This window comes from Onychomys torridus, chromosome 3 (genome assembly GCF_903995425.1).
Source record: "Onychomys torridus chromosome 3, mOncTor1.1, whole genome shotgun sequence".
Taxonomy (NCBI): domain Eukaryota; kingdom Metazoa; phylum Chordata; class Mammalia; order Rodentia; family Cricetidae; genus Onychomys; species Onychomys torridus.
In genome coordinates, this window is record NC_050445.1 from 99481390 (window position 1) to 99502973 (window position 21584).

Here is a 21584-nt window from a genome sequence, read left to right on the forward strand (position 1 = left end):
ATAACATGTGACTCCATATATGCTTATATTAATCTAAAATATGTAAAATATAGCCACATATTTTATAATATAGAAACACAGATGAATGTGCAAGGAGCCCATTGGAAAATATACCCAAGAGTCATATGGGCCTAGAGCCAGGTTGGGCTGAGAGTTGAGATTAGTGCAGAGCTGACTGGCCCTAAGTCACAGAGACAGTAGAAGAAGAGTCCCCTTACAGACAGGGAGTCTTGATACAAACAGCCATCACAGTGTTCTTATCTCCAGGAAAAGGCCCAGGTTGGTGTTGCTGATGGGCTGTCATCCCTGCCAGAACTGTGCAGGACTATGGCCTTAAATTAGATTCTGAGAGGTGCTTTAGAAACAGCTGAGGCCCTTGGTCTGATCTGTGTCCTGCACTTGGATATCTACTTGGCATAGTTATACATGACCCAACCCCTAGATGCTGATGATGCCGTACCTCCTGTCTCCCTCACAAAATGTTTTGGTCCTCCCCAGTAGGTTTCTTTTTAATGGATATATCTGATCATGAGGTATGTCCCTTAAAAATCTCCCTTAAAATCATGAGGTATGTCCCAGGTATTTTTCAGAATAAAAATTTTACAAACTTTTGAACATAACAGAAAATATTATTTTAATTTGTGAATGGTTATAACCTCCATTTTCTATGCCCAAGCTCTGCCACACATCACTTTATCATCATTCTGTATTCAATTCATGATACCTTATATCCATTGTACTTCAAAAAAGTACTTTGCTGGCCTCTTAGGAGGCAAAACCTTGTTTGGTAGGGTATTAATAAGCGGCTTAGAGTTTCATGGGACAAAGATACAACTGAGAAGATAGATTTGATAAAAGTGGAAACACCTGACGGATACACAAACTTATTTAAGTCTGGGTTGAGAAAAAAGTTCTTTAAAAAAATCATATATTTACATACATATGCATATGCATATACATATTTCTATATTATAAAATATGTGGCTATATTTTACATATTTTAGATTATATAAGCATATATGGAGTCACATGTTATCTTTTAAAATATTCATTTTATTTTTATTTATGGGTATGTGTGAGTGTATCATATATCTCTTTGAGGAGGTTACAGGAGAGCGTTGGATCTTCCCTATTTAGAGTTCCAGGCAATTGTGAAGTATGTTAACGTAGATTCTGGGAGCTGAACTCTGGAGATCTGGAAGAACAGAAATTACTCTTAACCACTGATCTTTCTCTTGCCAACTGCGGTTTTCTAAAGTTGAATCTGCCACTGGCAGTGTGACACCATTTTTCATTGTCCCACTTTAATCTTGCAGCATATTTTGGTACCTTATTTTTCTTTTCCTTCATTTTATTTTTAAAAAAATTGCAACAATGTATTATCTTCATGGGCTCAGACACACATGTCCCAACCACTGTGCACTTGTGGCAATCAGAGAGCAATTTTGTGGAACTGGTTTTCTTTTTCCATCTTTATGTGAGTTCCGAGGATCTCAGGTCATCAGACTTTCTTGGCAAGTGCTTTAAGCCCCTGAACTATCTAGCTGGCCCTCTTTCCCTTCCTAAAGCTTCCCTGTTATTTTGCATTTTAATAGAAGTAACAAGTGTTTATTTTGACATTTTATGTATATTTTCCCCCTTTGTGTTTATTGTAACAAGTGGATGGAGGAGGGGATGCTGATGCATCTTAAGGAATGTGATAGAAGATGTTGTAGAGAAAAGACCATAGGCAGAGTAAGCTAGAATTATGATTCTTATGAACATGATGGCCGTGGGGAAGCTATTCAAACTTTCTATGACCAGTTTTTTACTCTTTAAAGAGAAAATGTGAAAATAATACCATACAAAGTCACAACTATTAACTAGGTTCATGTATGCAAAGTTGCTTAAAATATGTACATGTACATATATGTACAAGTTCATTTGAGCTGCAACTACCACCAGCAGCAACTATAGCATTATCAGCAGCAAGTTGCTATGGAAACACTGAGGCTAAACTAACTTTAGGCTGTCAGGCAGGGACCGCTTCTGAAAAAGAGATACCAGAATTGAGATATTGAAATATTACAGAAAGTATAAATATTGATCAAATCTTTTGCACCTTTGGCTCCTCACACAGGGCATTGTGCACAGGACATGGTTAAATGTCCATCAATTGTCAACGATTCCAGATTGGAAAGGCACTGAGGCTACTGAAGACAATAGTGGTAGAAGGAAATACAAGTGACTCATTAGCAGGAAGGGAAAAACAAAGATATAAGATTTTTAAAAAGAGAGACAAATACAGTCATTATTCTGTTCCACTAAAGCATGGAGTTTTACTTTGTTATTTTCAATAAATTTTATTTCACTTGCTAGATACATTGTTAGAAATTAATTGGTACCATACACCAATTAGAAGCCAAATTGCACAATGCAACCTCCTAAGAAAACTAATTTTTCACATGAGTAATTGCCATCAGGCTGGATTTGTTCTTTTAGCACAATTGCTTGGCCTGTATTAGCAATTCAAATAATATTTCATAATTTCTTTGCCTGAGTAAGCCTGTAAATTAGTGAAAGGGAGGAGAGGTTTAGTGTTTGATTGAAAAACTGTTACTTTTTATGGATTTGGACTTTATTTTTGATGTACAATAGCTTATATTTGTTTGATCAAAACCTTGTAGATCTCAAAGCTATCAACAATGGTAAAATACTTATCTTCACACTGCAGCTTAGAGAATGCACCAAATAGAAAAAGTGGTATTCTCTAAATTTAGATAATGTAAGTGTAGAAGATGAATTGCCTGCATTTTAAACAATAATCATCCATGTAATGTCAAGCTGATTAATTTCTGTTATTATATCTGTTTTCTATCTATAATCTCTTCTGCTTAAAGAGGCTTTGGATGGAATTACTTGCATGGAAGGACAAGGTAGAATCTAAACAAGAAGAGTCATGGTGTCAGCTGATCTTAGTCATTGAACAATATCAGAGACAGATTGTAAAAATTTAGAATTTAATCTAGATTTTTTTCTGGTGCTTAGAGAGATGGTTAAGAGCACTTGCTGATCATCCATAGTGTCTGGGTTCTGTTCCCAGCACCCACACAGAGGCTCACAGCTGTCTGCAACTCCAGTTCCATTTGACCTGCATATAGGCAAAGCACTCATATATGTAAAATAAATAAAATTATAAGAAGTTTTAAAATAAATTATGTAAAATAAGACAGTACAAGCTGGTTGCCTACTTGCTATACAGTGGAGAATAACCTTGAACTTCTTCCAATCTTCCTGCCCTATCTGATAATTCTGGGATGACAGAAATGGGCTACCACAGTTTTATGCAGTGCCAGGATTGAAGGCAGGATTTCCAGCAAGATAAGTACATGTTCACTCAACTGGGCTACATCCTCAGGCCCTAGCTTTAGACTTCTAAATTTATTTTACTTTTTTCTTGTTTCTTTTTTTAATCATATTTTTATTATTTAAAACAATTTTTAAATTTAAATATATTTTGATCGTGTCATTCCCCTCTCCCAAGTCCTTCCAGATTATCTCCTGTTCAGGATTTCTGAAACCCTTTTACTTTTTTTTTTTTTTTTTTTTTTTTTCATTCAAGACAGGGTTTCTCTGTGTAGCTTTGCACCTTTCCTGGAACTCACTCTGTTTCCCAGGCTGGACTCGATCTCATAGAGATCCACCTGTCCGTCTCTGCCTCCCAAGATTAAAGGTGTACTAGGATTAAAGGCCTGTGCCACCACTGCCCAGCAAAACCTTTTACTTGTTGTGTTCTCCCTTCTTTCATTCCTCTCCTCCAGAAATCAATTATTGGGCCTGGAAGTCACTATGGCCCCAGTGGAAGCACAGGCCACCCAGATCAGTATGTTCCCAGAGGCGGCATGGCCCTTAGGCACCAACATGGTCTCAGGTGGCTGACCAGACCCTCAGTATCTGCATGGCCCTCAGTGGTAACATGAGCCATGGGTATCAACTCAGCCCCTGGCTGCTGTAGGGCCACAGACTCAGACATGGCACAGTAGCAGCATGCACCCTGATGTCACCATGGCCCCAGAAGGCAGCATAAGCCACTCAGATTGGTGTGGCCTTGGCAGCAGCACAGCCCTCAAATGACAAAATGGCCACAGGTGGTGGCCCAGACCTCAGGCATCCATGTGGTTGTTGGTAGCAACACAAGCCACATATATTAACATAGAACATGGCTAAGGTAGAAAAATGAACCCAGAACTGAGGAAGCAAGGTCAGTCAGGAATAGGCTGATGTGGGTGATCTATTTGCCACCTGGGGCCAAGGTAACTTCTGGGCCAGGCTGCTTCGAAGGGCCATGTCTGGGTACATGGAACTACCCCAGCTGGGGTCTCTGTTGACATCAGTAGCCCATGTTGCCACCTAAGGCCACATAGATTGCTGGGACCTGGGTCACTGTTGGGACCATGTCTGGGTCCACGGTCCTACAGTGGATGGGGTCAGTGATGATGGCCGTGGCCTGTGTTGCCACCAAAGGCCACATGGATTCCCAGGGTCAGGTCAGCCATCTGAGACCATGTTGGTGTCTAAGGGCAATGCTGCCATGGGGCCATAACTGATCTGGTGGTCTGTGCTGTCTCCCAGGGCCATGGCCTGTCTGGACTCAAGCTTTGCCTGAGGGCCATGTCTGGCTAAGAGGCCAGGGTTGATGTCTATGACTCCTGTTACCATCAAAGGCCTTGTGGATGCCTAGGGTCTAGACCACCACCTGGGGCCATGTTGGAGTCTGATGAGCACACCATTGCTGAGGCCAGCCTATCTAATTGGCCTGCGCTGCCATCTGGGACCATGGTAACATCCAGGTTTGGGGCTGTTGCTAAGATCCACTGCAACCTTTTCCAAACCTGGCTGTCACATTGTTTTTCCTACATAGTCATTTCCTAGTTTGTAGTTCTTTAGTGTTATACAATCTAGAAAAGCCATGTCACTCTTGTATTTGAATCCTACAATATGACCTGCTTCTCATTTTATACACTTTTTGTTCCTGGTTCCTCTGGTCTCTTCTGGTACTGAGCTAGTAATTGGTATCTCAATGAATCTTAAGATTCTATGTCTTTATTTCCTTTTAGTTGCCTTTCCTTCCTTATATATAATTAATCTCATACCACCCCTCCCCAATATAAGGAAATGACAAATTTTAATACAAAGTATTTTCTTGCTCATATATAAATTATACTGGAGGGAAAATTCTTAAAAGATTTTTCATACTACATAAACAATCATTAACAAACATATTAGTACCTATTCAATGATATGATTTCATAATTTTTACAGTTAGATTTACCTGTTCTTCTATAACTTATTTTATGCTATAATTTATGTCTTTCTATGTAGGGGTTTTTCTATAAAGAACAATCTATTTAGAGAAGTCTATACTTTTAAGATATTTCACTGACTTTACCAGCTTTGGTTATATGACACAAATTTATGCTATAATTTCCATAAACACATCTTTCTTAAATGATGTTAACACTTTCCAAATTATTTTTCCATTGAATTTTATTTTAGATGTGAGGCATTGACATCAAGTAAAATACATCATGTATAGGAATGTTTTTTCTTCATTAACCTCATTGATTTTCCATAGATAAAATGAACCCAGTCATTGTTTATTTCTTTAACTATCTGGCCATTAAAATGTATGGGGCTTTTTCTGGGTTTTTTTATGTGGTAAAGGAACATATACATTTATCTCCTCGGGTTACTGTTGGCATTCTAATAAAGTAAGAGTACAGATTTTAAATAATTATAGACCTACCAGATCAATGAGAAGGGAAGAAGAGATAGTAGCCAATATGAACTGCCAACCCATGTTGGAAAATACAGCAAGCATAAAGAATTGGTCCCTGAAGGGAATGAGACATGGGTGAGAGAGCTGAAGACTAAAGACTTGCAGAAAGGGCTACTGAGGGAAGTAAGCCAGTTCATCTTTTAGAAACTCCAAGATGTTTAGGAACTGGAAATGGTAATTGTATGAGAAAAGTCAATGTAATTGAATAAATGAAATAACCAAACTGTGAGTTTATCCCTGAAGTCTCTTAACCCTTTTCTTCTATTTGTCTAAAATACTTGAGACATCAGGCTGAGTGGAGGGTAGAGTAGAGGCAAAAATCTGACAAAAGATTAATCATACACATATAGAGAGTCTTAAGTTTTCCTAACACTAACCTTAAGTATGATAGACAAATACAAAATTGCAGAATAAACACAGATGTTTGAGTCATCTCCAGTGACAGCAGTCATGGTGCTGATTGCTCTATGGTGAGATTTGCTTGTCTGTAATCTGACAGACATGCACTAGTGATCCAGGAGTTTTAGTGATGGGAACCTCTTAAGAGTTACGCAGAGAATGACCACCAAGTATTTTCAGTAAGATGTTTGTGCCAAAAAGATGAAAACAAAAGACAGAGATAGGAAAGAAGTTAACTGGAGGAATAATGGTCCTAGTGGAAATTCCATTATTAATTTGATCTCTAGAAAAAAAAAGGACAATTTTCTTATATAATAGAAAAATAAGAAAAGGACTTCCTATGAACATAAAATAATACCACTTTCTGACAACAATTTTAATAACTAATACCCCTTTTAAAGAATCTTGTGGATGTGTTTTTTTTAACCTAAACAAAATAACAAGCCAAAGCTGAGGGAAACATAGAATTCCAGAATCCACATCCCTCCCCTCTCTCTTTCTCTTTTAAGTTAAAATTTCTTTTTTTTTTTATCCCTGGTACTACTATCACAATTTTCAGGGCAATATATTTGCTGTGGTGAAAATAAAAGGTCCGACAGATAAAAGACCACAGGAGTTTTATACATCTAATTGAAACTACATTATATTAATCAATAGCTGAAATTTTTTTTCAAACCATGGCTATGACAGTTTTGGACAAGAGGGGTTTCCTGTGTAAATTGCAGTTGTGGACTTAATAAGATCCAAGGTTAGAGGTTTTGCAGCAATCCCAGAGGAAAACCAGTCCTGTTTGGAGTTATAGGGCAGAAGATTCCAGAAGGGAGTTCTTCAAAGGAAAATAAATAGAAAAAAATGTATTTGAATCTTGAAAATTCAATGGAAAGGCCTTCTTTTATGTGAAAGAGAACTAACATAGCCACACAGAAAAAAATAAATAGAATTGCTTTTTAACATATACATGTGAACTCAAGGAAATCATAATACTGTATAGGAGGAAAGCTTAGCAATAAGCAGCATTTCTATAGACACTAGCCAGCTGTAGTGACTTATTGATAATTGATTGGCATTGTCAAAGAAATGATGGAGAGCATGCCCTTTGGGAAGACAAGGCATAATATAAAGCCTGTACATAATATTTGTAGTGATTTAATTAAGTAAACCACAATATAAAATATGATGGTCTATGGCAATGAACAGCAGAGAAGAAAAAAAAAGAAATTATCAGGAAATTATCTGTCTCTTGGAATATTTTCCAAAATATGCAGTTATGTGAGGATCTACATGGCAACCAGGAGCATTAGATATTCAGAGAATTTGTTTTCTGCGCCGTATTTATTTTTAACTACTATAAGATCTTGTTGTAAATGAAAAATCCTTAGATAGGGATTCTTAGGGCAATTGTTCTTTGGAGATGGTATCTACAAAATGTGATTATCTGTAATGGCATTATCCTAAGAGGTAATAAAGCAGTGAAGGGCTCCAGCAGAGAGAGTCCTTTAAGGTGATTTAGAGAGGAAAATGCATATGGTTATCTCCAAACTAATGGGGGAACAGGTTTAAAAATCAGTCAATCATGGCCCATAATGATTCTCAGAAAAGCAGAGTGGAAAACTGGATGGAGAAAAGAGAACTGATGAATACAGAAGATGAGGCTGTTTTAAATGCAGGTTTTATTCATATTCAGGTGTACTGAGGCCAGCAGACAGCGCATGCATTACTCATAGTTCCCAAGAAGAAGGGTCACTGAAGCCATGTAGCACCAGGGTTTGTCAGTAGATGAAATCATTTGGGGGAAAAGCAAGAAAAGGAGCCTGTATGGTGGTTTCCAAGGGAATGGCTGTTTAAAGGGGCTCAGAGTATGCTTCATTGAATGTCTCTACAGATGTTGCAAGGCAGAAGCTGTCTCTATGTTTCTGGGAGCTGACTGTGGGATGATTAGGACTGTCAAATATGATCTCCTTGAGGTTTAGAATCAAATAGCTATGTGGACTGGCTACTGTTCATGTGCTTGTGCTCTACGTGAGTCATTTGTGACTTGTAAAGGTCGGCTTACACTGGCATGGGCATTATTTCTCCAAGAAAGTCCTAATTAAGAACACACAAAAGGGAAGGTCAGTGTCAAGAACATTTGCTTTTCTTGTGGGTGACCTGAATTTACTTCCCAAACACCAATAGCAGGCAGCTTACGAATTGCTTATGACTCCAGTTCCAAGGGATTTGACATCCTCTTCCAGCCCCATGGACCCTTACATCCTTAACACACATACACAAATAAAATAAATCTTTAAAAGTGAATATATGGTGTTTGGCCATCTGATCACCAGACTAGGTCACATCAGGCTTTCTCTTGACCATTGCCAGCAGTCTACAGAGGATGTATCATTGTGGATTTCTGGGGACCTCTCCAGCACTCTGCTTATTCCTGTTCTCATGTGGTCATCATTTATCATGGTCTGTTATTCCTTGTTCTCCCTTTCAGTTCTTGATCCAGCTGGGATCTCCTGCTCCCCTAAGCTTTCTTTCCCTCAAACCTTGCCCTTCATTACTCCCACTGTCATCCAGGTTGTTCATGTAGATCTCATCCATTTCTCTGTCATTGGGTGATCCCTGGGTCTTTCCTAGGGTCCTGTTTTCTAGGTAGCCTCCCTGGAGTTGGAACTCTCATCTAATAGCTGATGGAAGTGGATGCAGAGATCTTCAGCCAGGCCCCAGGTGGAGCTCCACGAGTCCAATTGTCGAGAAAGAGGAGGGACTGTAAGAGCGTGAATTGTTGAGACCAAGAACGCAGAGGCACAGGGACAAATAGCCAAACTAATGGAAGCGCATGAATGATGAACCAAAGGCTGTGGAGCCCCCAGCTGGATCAGGCCCTCTGGATAAGTGAGATAGTTGAATAGCTTGAACTGTTTGGGAGGCATCAAGGCTGTGGGACCAGGACCTGTCCTTAGTGCATGAGCTGGCTGTTTGGAACCTTGGGCTTACACAGGGACACTTTGCTCAGCCTGGAAGGAGGGAATTGGACCTGCTTGTACTGAATCCACCAGGTTTAAATGAATCCTCAGGGGAGTCTTGGCCCTGGAGAAGATGGGAATGGAGGGGAGGGGATGAGGGGAAGGTGGGAGCAGGGGCGGGAGGGGGGAGGACAGGGGAACCCATGGCTGATGTGTAAAATTAAAACACAAATATAATAAAAAAATAAAAAAGGGAAAAATTAATATAAAATAAAATACAGTGAACAAATGCACAGATAAATTATAAGCACAATGTTTCAGAGAGGCCAAATGAGTAAATTCAAGTTCCAGGAGGCTGTTAGAATAAACTGAATTACAGGAGTTTATGCCTTCCTTACTATATATGTCCACACACATAAAGAAAATGGTTACAATTCATCACATTATATAGATAAACTGCAAACAGAAACAAGATAACATGCTCAGGTGAACATTGGCCGCAAAAGAATGAAACAGATTTAAAAGCAGCCATGTGACTCTTAACCAATAGTCATTATGTATCTCAAAGTTTTGATGATTGTTTTTAATTTGTAGATTCCTGGAAGGTTATTGATTTCTCAGGTAGATATTTATGCAATCATAAATGGATCTTAGTAAGAACTGCCTGGAAATTGTGTCTAAATTGACAGTGTTAGCAATAGAAGCAAAGCTTTGAATGGATTTCTTTATGTGATCTTGCCAGGCTGTAGCATAAAATGCTTTAGTCAATTGTCTTATAAACAATTTAGAACCTCCAAATTCCATCTCCCACAGGGGTGCCATAAAAAAGTACCAAGAACTGGTGGTGGTGCACGCTTGAACAGGTAATTAAAAAGTAACTGTGTCATATCTACAGGTAGTGTGAAGTGAATCAAGATTCCTACAACTTTCAGTCACGTAAGCAAAATTAAAGTTGTAGAGATAGTCTATCAGCATGCTAGTCAGCAAGATAGATAATTTGTGGAGGAAAAGGTAGTTCTGCATACTCTTTGAATGACAATCTGGCTTCAGTAGTGAACTAAACTAAGTGAGATAAGATCTTTGTCCATCCCAGTGAAAGAAAACATGCTTATACTTTTTGTTTGGGATTGCATACAGGAGAGTCATTTTTCTTTGTTGACTTTCTAGAACTTTCTAGACTTGCCTGCTTTTGATATATATACTCAGTGTAATGAAAACACTGATTCAAGCCACTCTTGTTTTTGTGATGGTTTGTTGTTTTTTTTCTCTGATGTCCATACTGGCTGTTAAATCACTGTGTAGATCAGGATGCCTCACCATCTCAAGTTTTAGGATTGCAGATGTGTATCTCAATGCCTGTCTCCACATTTAGCCTTTTGATAGCCTCTAGCATTTCTTTGTTTATTTTTATATTGTAGCCCTCTGCATTTCACTTTTCAAGTTAGTCATTGATTTGCTTCATTATTATAATTTGATTTTTGTGTCTTCAATGTGGTCTTGTTAGCTTCAGGATAGCTTTGAACTCATTATGTAACCTGAACTTGCTTTAAACTCTTGGCAATGCAACCTCAGCTTCCCAAGTGTCAGTTTCACAGGCATACACCATACCACTTCTGATTTTCTTTAATATTTTTGAAAAGTCTAATGTAGTAAATGGTGAAGGCATGCTAACCCTGGAGTCTAAAGCATACAGTGTTCAAAGGTAGAAGAGAAGGCTATATTGCCCTTCGTTGACACTCTCCCACAGATTTCATAAACAGCTTCATGTGTGCCTCTGTGACTACAAGAGTAAGGGTATCCTGGACTTATTCTAGACAACTCTACTTATTAACACTCTTTATGCAGAAATCAGAATAAAGCCAAGCACAGGGCTGCCAATTGTTAGTTACTGTTTTGAAGCAAGAATATTATACACATACAAAATGCAGAAAATTTTTGAGCAATTTCATAGTTTTTGTGCTCCCAGAATTTTTAAAATATTTATACTTTAACTTTTAATGTATTTTCTTATCATTTTATGAAGAATTTATACTCATTTTTCATTTTTCTTTCTGTGTATAGGTGTTATGCCTGCACATAATGTGTGTGCTCTGTGTAACCAAAGGTGGCTAGAAGAGGGCATCAGATTCCTTGGGACTAGGATTATATATGGTTGTGGGCTGTCATGTGGATTCTGGGAATCAAACCTGGGTCCTCTGGAGAGCAACCAATATTCTTTCTACTGAACCATCTCTCCAGCTTCACTTACTGTATTTTTCATAAGGCTCAGTACTCAGTACTTTTAGGAATGGGAGGCAAAGCTATTTTTTCAGGCTGTTAATTGAGAAGCATCACTCCTAGAAAGACTGACATGGACAGCCTCACCTTACAAGCAAATCACAGTGGATGTTGTTTCTTTAAGTCCACCTTTTCAGAGGGCAGGATGGAGGAATGGTAGTTTGATTTGATTTATATATTCAGAACTCAGAGAATTTGAAGTTAGTGGGGAATTGGAAGTCTCCACAGTAGTTTCCATAGCTCATGTACAGAGCACCATAAAATAAAATAGAAGCCTGATGCTTAGAGCCAAATTATGGTCGCTGTGGGCATAATAACTTTGAGCACCATGGCCAGCAGGTTTTATATTATCACCAGTAACATTGCCTTAATGTGATCTGGTATTATTGATTTCAGCAACTATCTTTACTTACATGTTTCTTTCTTGTCAGCTTCCCTGTGGATCTTCAATGAAGGCTGTTCCTAGGTATTTACTTCCTTTTTCTACAATTGTAGGTGCTCTTATGGCAGAAACATATAGAACATGTTTCATCTTAAAAGAGGTCAAAAAAATTCCTGGTTATCCATGCATGAAAATTAAATAAAAGGAGTTTTTTAGATTTGACATGGACAATATCTTGCCCAGAAGTCAGAGATAAAATGATATTCTTTTCTACTCCCTTCAGCTAGCCTCATCCTCCAAGATAGTACCAGGAATGTACACATTGGAAGACATAGGTCAGCAGGGTTGTTGCTCATTCACTATGGAGGCCTCCTCAGTAGTAGCAATACTAAGGGATGAGAACTTGCTGTTTGTCCTTAACTATGTTAAATTTTCTACACATATTTTCATGTAGGCTGTGTAATGCCATGTAACTGTTATCTTACCTTAACAAGAGGACAGTGAGATGATGTGAATAACAGGGCAAGTGTTTGAAAGTGTTCTGATGAGCTTCTATGAGTAGTTCGGTTAATTGTGAAGAAAATCTTCATGCTCTGCTCCTTTTTCCTTTGAATTTTGAAAAGCAACTTTATCTTCCATTAGGAGCACTATCTAGAAAGATGTCAGTAGTGACACGGACATTAGAGAGCTGTATTTCCTCTCACAGCTCTTATAGTCTAAATCAAGGAGAAACAGGCTCTCTCTTGCAAAAGACAGAATACTGAACGCTTTAGGCTTTGTTGTAGAATATCCTCTCTGTTGCAGCTACTTAATTTTGCCATGTAGCTCCAAAACAAGCACGGTCCTTTTGCAAATACGTAGGTGGGTAGAACCATATTCTAATCAATTTTATTTGCAATTTTCTAGGAATGCTCTTTTGGGCCTAGTATCCCAATCCTAGCTTAACTGTCTCTTTGATACAGGCTATTGCTAAGAAGAAGACTGGAAATGGACTTGTACATGGTCTGAGGACTAAAAAAAGATTTTCAGAATCCAAATATTATGAGTTGTGTTCTTTATCACTCAACCCCTTTTCCTGATGATTCATATTAATTTGATAACAACTACCTCTATAAAGGGATTTCTTTGAGTGGTCATGTAGATTCCAATGCTTCCTTTAATCTCAAACACAGGAAAGCTTATTTGAAGAAAACTGACAAAAGAGATTTATTAGATTTTTGTTGCTATGAGACATACTTAAAAGATATATTTTAAAGTAGGAAAATGTCTTACGTTTCATGGTTTTAGACCCTAACTAACTCTGAGGTATTAGCATCAAAGCAGAAGGAAGTGTCAGAAGAAAGAGTTACTGTCCTATGAAAGACAAAAAGCAAAGGGCAGAGGATAAGGGGTGAGGAAAAGATCAAGGGAAACACATGCTCCAGGGGACATACTTCATTCAGTTAGGCCCCACCTCCAGGGATAGTGTCTTTGGCTGGTGATCAAACCTGCATCCCATGAACTCATAGGGAGTAGTATATTCAATATTCAAACAATATTTAGAGATGTTGCAATAAAATACTTGAAGTCATTCTGATTTTCTGAAGGATATTAAAGTATACATGAACAACAGAAATTTTTCATTTGAAAAACAAATATTGTTTGAAGGTCTGGGAGACAACTCTGGGTTAAAACACTTTCTGGTATAGACAGTGCCCTGGATTCCCTCCCTAGTATTGAATGCTTGCCCCACAAATAGAAGGAAACACATTCAAAGTATTTTGTTCAGCTTTGCCTGCTGCTGATTGATTATAGACACATGAAGATGTGAAGAATTACCAGACCTGCTTGGAGCCCAGTGTCAACACCCATTTATTCTATCCGCTCTTATCTTTTTATCCATTTTTTTTTCTACTGGGGTGTTGCTCAGTGTTTTGATGTTTGTCACAGGAGCTAGGTTTTTATTTTTTAACTGATTATGAATTCTTCTTGATGGAGCCTGAAAAGAGTCATGGTTAACCTTCTAACTGAACCAAAATACAAATTTTCAATATTTCATGTCTCCCTTCATGGAGTGATCAAGGAGGGCTTGAAAGGGCTTAGCTAGCTCCTGAGCAGGACCTAAGGAAGCAGTCAGCTCTATTTTTTTTCCTTCAGTTTAAAAATAGAACTTTGGTTAAAAAGATGAGACATTTTGTGCTTGGCTATTTGATGCTTTCATCATTAAATGATTTTTCCCTTAGAGACTGAATGAAAGTAAAGAAAGTTTATTGACAGTCTAAATATCCATGGAAGCCTCTGAGATAGAGCAAAGCATCACTTGAACATTTATATATTTTCATCCAGTAAATCCCAACTTTACAGCTGCAGGAACATCCCCATGAACTAACTTCCAATGATCACGTTGAAGGGAAACCCTAATGAACTTGCAGCCATGGACCAGCTACCATCTTGGGGAACTTTTCTAAGCAAGGTCATCACCAAACTTTTGTACTCGAGTGTGCAAAAAAAGCATATAATTGTGATCCTAATGCAGGTGTCACTGAAGAACTTTCAAACAACCTCCTATCCCAGGACAGGATTCTGTGGTATTTTAGGTTAACATCTTTGTCAGTTGACTGGGTCTTAGCTGTCTGTGAGGTATCAGGAGGGCCTGATAATTACAAACACTATTTGTTCTTTGTACCACCATTTCTTGAAAGAAGAGCAAGAATTTGCTTATGGTGAGCATGAGTCACATTGTAGAATATGTGACAGAAGCTTAGTTTAAGAAGAAAATTCTGTGAACTATTTGGGGATTATTATGATGGGTTTAAATCTATATTATGGTCTGTTGAAGTTCATTGATATACAATTGTTTTTAGACTTTGCAGACCTATCTGAAATTGACAGCCTGTATTATTACATTTTATTCTTTGATTACATGGTTTCTGGACATCAAAACATTTTGCCAACACATTTTAGTGACTCTCAGTAATTCTGTCGTACATTGCTTCCATTTGGATGATTTGAAAATTCCAAGTATTTTTTTAATAGAAGCCATAAGTCCAAACCATCTCATAACTTGAAACTTATTTATCTTGTGCTTAAAAAACTAGGAAAGATAAATACTCAGAGTCATCTTTCAGAAAAAAAAATGGTTTTCAGGGTCAAAATATGAAGTTTTAGAGTGTAGTAGTGGTTCTGTGAATTAAGTGCAGGATCCCATACATGCTAGGTCTGCATGTAATGTGGGGCTGGACAGTCTTTTTGACTCTGAAATAGACTGTGGTAAGAGAGGCTCATGTGTAGACTTTAGATTCAGATAAAATGGATTAGGATCCACTCACTGTAGCCTCCTATTTACAAGGCTCAGTAGAAGATAATGGATCTCCAGTCTGAAATGCTCACAGCATGGAGAACAGAGAGAGAAAGAGAGAACCTGCAGATAATTCTGCACACTATTTTTAATGTGCTTCTGTGTTGAGTGTCTCATCACATGAGGTCTGAAATTTTCCATGTGTGCCATTATGTTTGTGTTCAAAATGCCTTGGATTTTGGAGCATTTCAGATTTTGAGTTTTCATGTTAAGGATGTTCAACCTATAATTTTCTTTATCTTGCCAATACTCTGCTTCATTTTGGGTAAATTGTAAAAGCCTGTGACTCATCCCACCAATTAAAGCTATTCTGAAAAATATGAGGACCATTAGTTCTCTTAGAATTAAGTAAATTCTTGGCCTAAATCATGGATCCCCATTTTTTTCCATAAAAGATTGCAGTATAATTTATAAATAGATTTTCATAAAATTAAACTTTTATTTCATGAGCATAAAGCTTCATATGCATTGAATTCCTCCATGTACTTAGTCATCTAGGATCCAAAGAAGTGGATTTAGTATGTGATCATTGATCCTCTAAACAGACTTTGCTTGGCTTTGCCTTTGCTCATTTGCTTTATTTGGTTCCCATCAGAGTGCCAAAAGTTTCTAATACCCTGGAATCTTTTGTTAACACAGTCTATATCAACAAAAAGTACATTTTTTTTAAAAGATCATTCTCTGATTGTAGTCTGGGAAATTTGTGGCTAAAACAAAATACTATTGTGTAGATATAAAATTAAACCAAAGTAACCTAAGGCAAATCTCATATATTCCACACAGAGACATGCCTTAATCTCATGGCTTTGACCTAATTGGAAAGAAGTTAGATGATATTCCATTGAGATTTCTCAAAGTGAAGTGACCCTGATGCCTCCTTGAACTATTTATATTAAACCTAACCATGCCATATCTCATTTGCCGTTCTGAATCCAAACTGAATTCATACTTGCCTCACATACAAATAAACCTGTGTAATATCACATAAATGTCATATTCAAGTGAAATAGAGAATTAAGCCATAAGAATATTGTTTTCCTTTAATGAAAATGATAGTTGCTTTATTGTACATTACCATGTGATAATTCTTTGTTTGCCATAATGAAAAATAAACCTTGTGTCCATGGTAGATATATTCATTGTTGCAGATTTTTTTATATTATATAACAGACATTGATGGCTGTTACAAAATTTGTCACTGAGAATTTGAAACTTTAGTACAATATTTCAAAAAAGTGGCATCACAACTTTAAGTTACTAATACAAGAAATTCTGATAAGAAATTTAGACTGGGCTCCACATCCAGGCCTACTCTAGCACTAGCTTCTCATCTCTGCTCCCTAACCCCACCCTTACCTTAGTGCAGCCAATTTCTAGGCTTTCAACCAGTACATGTCCTACCTGCTACCAACCAGAAGTCCTTTCTGTACTGCATTTAATCTCTCCACCCAGCCAGATCTTCCATACCATTAGAGTGTCTAGTCCAGTGGGTTTTCCTCATCCTCCCTCCCCACCACACACATTTGCTAGCCTACCAGATATAGCCTGGGTTCTACATCTAGTTTCTCAGCCTAATAATATCTCTAGGCTTCTGCTCAGATCCTCCCTTTCTATCTTCCAACCAACGGGTTCCTCCCGTGCTACATCCAACATTTTCACTCAATCAGTTCTATAGCTACACTCCAGGCTTGGACCAGTATGTACATCCAACTCAGTACCCTCTGTCCACTTTGCTTCATTCCACCAAAGTTATTTCCAACCACTAGGCTCCATCAGTCTGCACATCCCTCTTCTGCCCCAACCTACTCTGTCCAAATCAGATGGAGAACTTACAGAAGTCCACATGTTCAGATCTTACCCCAAAGTACTAACAATATGAATGATCAAGCTAATGTCTTCTTTCCAAAACCCACCAGTTCTGTAGAAATGTTTGACAATGAGAATTGTCTAGATAAATTCAAGGACACAGGATTTAAAAAATCATAAATTTCAACAAATAATTCAAGTGAATTTAGAGAAGATACAAAGTACCAATTCACTGATATGAAGGAAAAAAGAACTTAAGGAGAATAAAGGCCTGAATGATGCCCAAGAAAATAAACATAAGGCTGATAGAAATGAAAGACAACCCAGGACTTGAGAATGACAGAAGATAGAAACAATAAAGTGGACTCGAGCTGAAATGAAGATGGATTGAAAAATCCAATAACATATCAAGCCACGCTACTGTCATCCACATTCAGAGGGCCTAGTGCAGTTTCATGTAGGCTCCCTAGCTGTCAGTCCAGAGTCCATGAGCTCCCAATAGCTTGGATCAGTTATCTCTGTAGTTTTTTCCATCATGATCCTGACTCTTCTTGCTCCTATAATCCCTCCTCCCTTTCTTCAACTGAACTCCAGGAGCTTGGCCAAGTGTTTGGCTGTGGGTCTCTGCATCTCCTTCCATCAGTTACTAGATGTATAGTCTATGATGACAATTAGGGTAGACACCAATATGAGAACTAGAAGTCTAGTTCAAGCACCCTATCCACCATTGCTATGGGTCTTAGCTATCGACATTCTTGTGAGTTCCTGGGGATTTCCCTAGTTCCCAATTTCTCCCTAACCCCTTAGTGGTTCACTCTGTTAAGATATCTATTTCATTGATCTCCTCTGTCCCTCCCCCAACTTAGCCATCTTGAACCCTCATATTCCCACCTCTCATCCCCTCCCCTCACTCCTGCCCCAGAGTTTACTCAGGAGATCTTAACCCTTTTCCCTTCCTGGGGTAATTCATGCATGTCCCTCTTAGGATCCTCCTCTTCTCCTAGTTTCTCTGGGATTGTGGATTGTAGCCTGGTTATCCTTTGCTTTGTGAGTAATATCACTTATGAGTGAGTACATAATGTATCTATCTTTCTGGGTCTGGGTTACCTCACTGAGGATGATTATTTTTTCTAGTTCTATCCATTTGCCTACAGATTTCATGATGACTTTTTTTTTAACCACTGCATAATACTCCATTGTGTAAATGTACCACATTTTCTTTATCGATTCTTCAGATGAAGGGCATCTAGGTTGTTCCTAGGTTCGGGTTATTATGAATAATACTGCTATGAACATAGTTGAGTCTATGTTCTTGTGGTGTGGTTGAACATCTTTTGGGTATATGCCCAAGAGTGGAATTGCTGGGCCTTGAGGCAGGTTGATTCCCAGTTTTCTGAGATAGCACCATAATGATTTCCAGAGTGGCTGTACAAGATTGCATTCCCACCAGCAGTGGAGGAGAGTTCCCCTTGCTCCATATCCTCTCCAGCATAAGCTATCTTCTGTGTTTTTGATCTTAGCCAGTCTGACAGGTGTAAGGTGGTATCTCAGAGTCATTTTGATTTGCATTTCCTTGATGGCTTAGCATGCTGAGATTTCCTTAAATGTCTTTTGGCCATTTGAGATTCTTCTGTTGAGAATTCTCTGGCCCTCTGAATGTGGATGACAGTAGTGTGGCTTGATGTGTTTGTGGGTTCCCTGGAAATGAGACCAGGACTTATCCCAGGTATACAAACTGGCTTTTTAGAGCTCATTCCCTATGGTACACTGCCATAGTCAGCCATGACACAGGGGGAGGGGCTTTGTCCTGCCCTAATTTGGTATGACAGCCTATGCTAACTACCAAAGGGTGGCCTACCCACTATCAGGAGGATATGGCAGTAAGATGGGGAGAGGTGGAGGGAATGGAAGAAGGGGAGGGAGGAGGAACAGGAGTTGATATGTAAAATGAAAAAAATTGAATAAAAAAAGAAAAAATCCAATAACACAATGAGAAAACTCATAAAGTCTTACATGAAGAATGAATCAAGCAGAAGACAGATGATCAGGACTCAAAGATAAAGAGGATCTAGATCAAATAAGCAAATAACACAAAAAGGAAGTTATTGTTTATCTTTATCTTATTTTTATTTGTTTTTAGCTTTCCTTTGGGGGAACGAGACAAGAGTGAGAAGAGGATATGGAGGGACAGGGAGATGTGGGACTGAGGTGCATGATGTGAAATTCCCAAAGAATAAATAAATAAACCAAAGATTACATATACACACACATGAAAAAAATTAACAAAAACATAGAAAAGGAACATACAGAAAATGCAAGAAATTATGAAAGAACCAAACTCCCAATTTACAAGCATTGTTGATGGAGAAGACTCCCAGATCACCAGCATAGACAAGATCCTCAACAATATCATAGAAGAAAACTTCTCAAAACTAAGAAAGCACATACCTACAGATGTAAGAAGCATACAGGACACCAAACAGAATAATTGTAAACAGAAGTGGAATTTTTCTATCCAGACTGCCCAGTCCCAAATAATCACACAGAATTATTTACAAAATTCACACAGAATAATTACAAAATTGCTTGGCCAATAGTACAAGCTTATTACTCACTAGCTCTTACAACTTAAATTAACCCATTTATATTAATTTACATTTTGCAACATGTCTTGTGGCTTTATCTGTCCTCTAGCATGTCTTGTTCCTCTGGAGGCTGGCTGGCATCTCTCTCAACTCTGCTCTTCTTCATCAAGTCCTCAGTTTGATTGTCCCACCTAACTTTTTCCTGTCTTGCTATTGGCCAATCAGCTTTATTATTAACCAATGAGAGTAATACATATTCACAGCATACAGAAAGATGATCTCACAGCAGAAAATTCTATAACACATCATAGTTAAAACACCAAGTAAACATAACAAAAACAAAGAAAGTGTGTTGTAAGCTGCAGCTGAAAACAAAATAAAACCACAAGTCATACATAAAGGAAAACTTGTCAGAACAACATCTGATTTCTCAATGGAAATTTTTAAAGACAGAGGAACCTAGAGCAATGCATTCCTATGCTTGAAGACTGTAAAGGGCAGCTTAGACTAAAAGGTCCATAGAAACTATCTGCCATAATCAACAAATGAAACCTTTCTGTCCTAAAACAAACAATATCTGACAACACCCCCCATGCAGGAAACAATATTTAGGGCAGAATAGAAGAATGAGCACAGCAGAGAGAGACTGTGGAAAGAAATATGCAATCACAATTCTATAAATACAAAGTACTACCAAGAATATAGACATCAAAAATCAACATGATGGCCACAATTATCACAAACGTATCAATAATAATTTTAAATATCAATGATCTTAGTTCTCGAAGTAAAATATACAGTCTGGCTTAATGAAACAAAAAACAAAATTCATCTGTCTGTTGTCTATATTAAACAAATCTATGTTTTAAAGATAGGCACTGCCTTGGAGCAAAACAATGGATGAAAGTACTAAAATCAAGTGGGATGAGTAAGCAAGCAGGTCGCACTATCCTCATACTGCAAAACTGACTTCAAACTAAAACTAATCAGAAGAGATGAAAGAGACATTTCATTCTGACCAGCAAAACAGTTTACCAAGAAGATATTACCATTCTAATCATATATTCATCAAACTCTGGTGCATGCAATTTCATAAAAAATTTAACTACTAGATATGAAGCCACAGATTAATAGTGATCCATAGCTAGTAGGTCATTTCAATACCACACTTCTTAAATAGGCAGATTATCCAGTCACACTATAAATAGAAATATCAGAATTAATTGAAATCATACATTGAAAGGATTTAACAGGTATCTACAGAATATTCCCTTTAAACACAAAAAATTCACATTCTCCTCAACAGCACATGAAAGTTTTTCTAAAATAGACAACATCCTGGAACATAAACCTTTACAAATTCAAAAAGATTACAATCACTTCTTATATAGCTTATCTAATCACATTTCAACAAAACTTCAAATTGACAGCAAACAAATCTCTAATAAATACATAAACTCGTGTGGATCACACAACTCTACTGAATGGTAAATGGGTCAAAGGATAAACAAACAAACAAACAAACAAACAAATAAATAAATAAAACTAATTAATTAATTGAATCCTGCAGCTGGCTGAAAATTAAAACACAGCATAGCAAAACCCCTTGAATTCATTGTTAGCAGTCCCACAGGGAAATTTGTAGCTCTAAGTGACTACATGGAAAATCAGAAAAAGCACAAACAAATGACTTAATGTTCCAATTCAAAAATTTAGAAAAACAAGAACAAATCTAAGCCAAAACCAATGGAGAGTAGGAAATAATAAACATTGTAACAGAAATTGAAATACAAACAAATACAAAGGATCATGTGTCTAAGAGTTGGTTCTTTGAGAAGATAAACAAGATCAATAGACCCTGGCCCAACTAATCAAAAGAAAAAAAAAAAAAGATAGGACCCAAAGTAACAGAATCAGAAATGTACAGGGAAACACTACACATAACAGGAAACAAATTTGGAACACTATAAGGAAATTTTTTAAAAAATGTTATTTTGTATAGCTAGAAAAAGAAGTGGATAAATTTCTA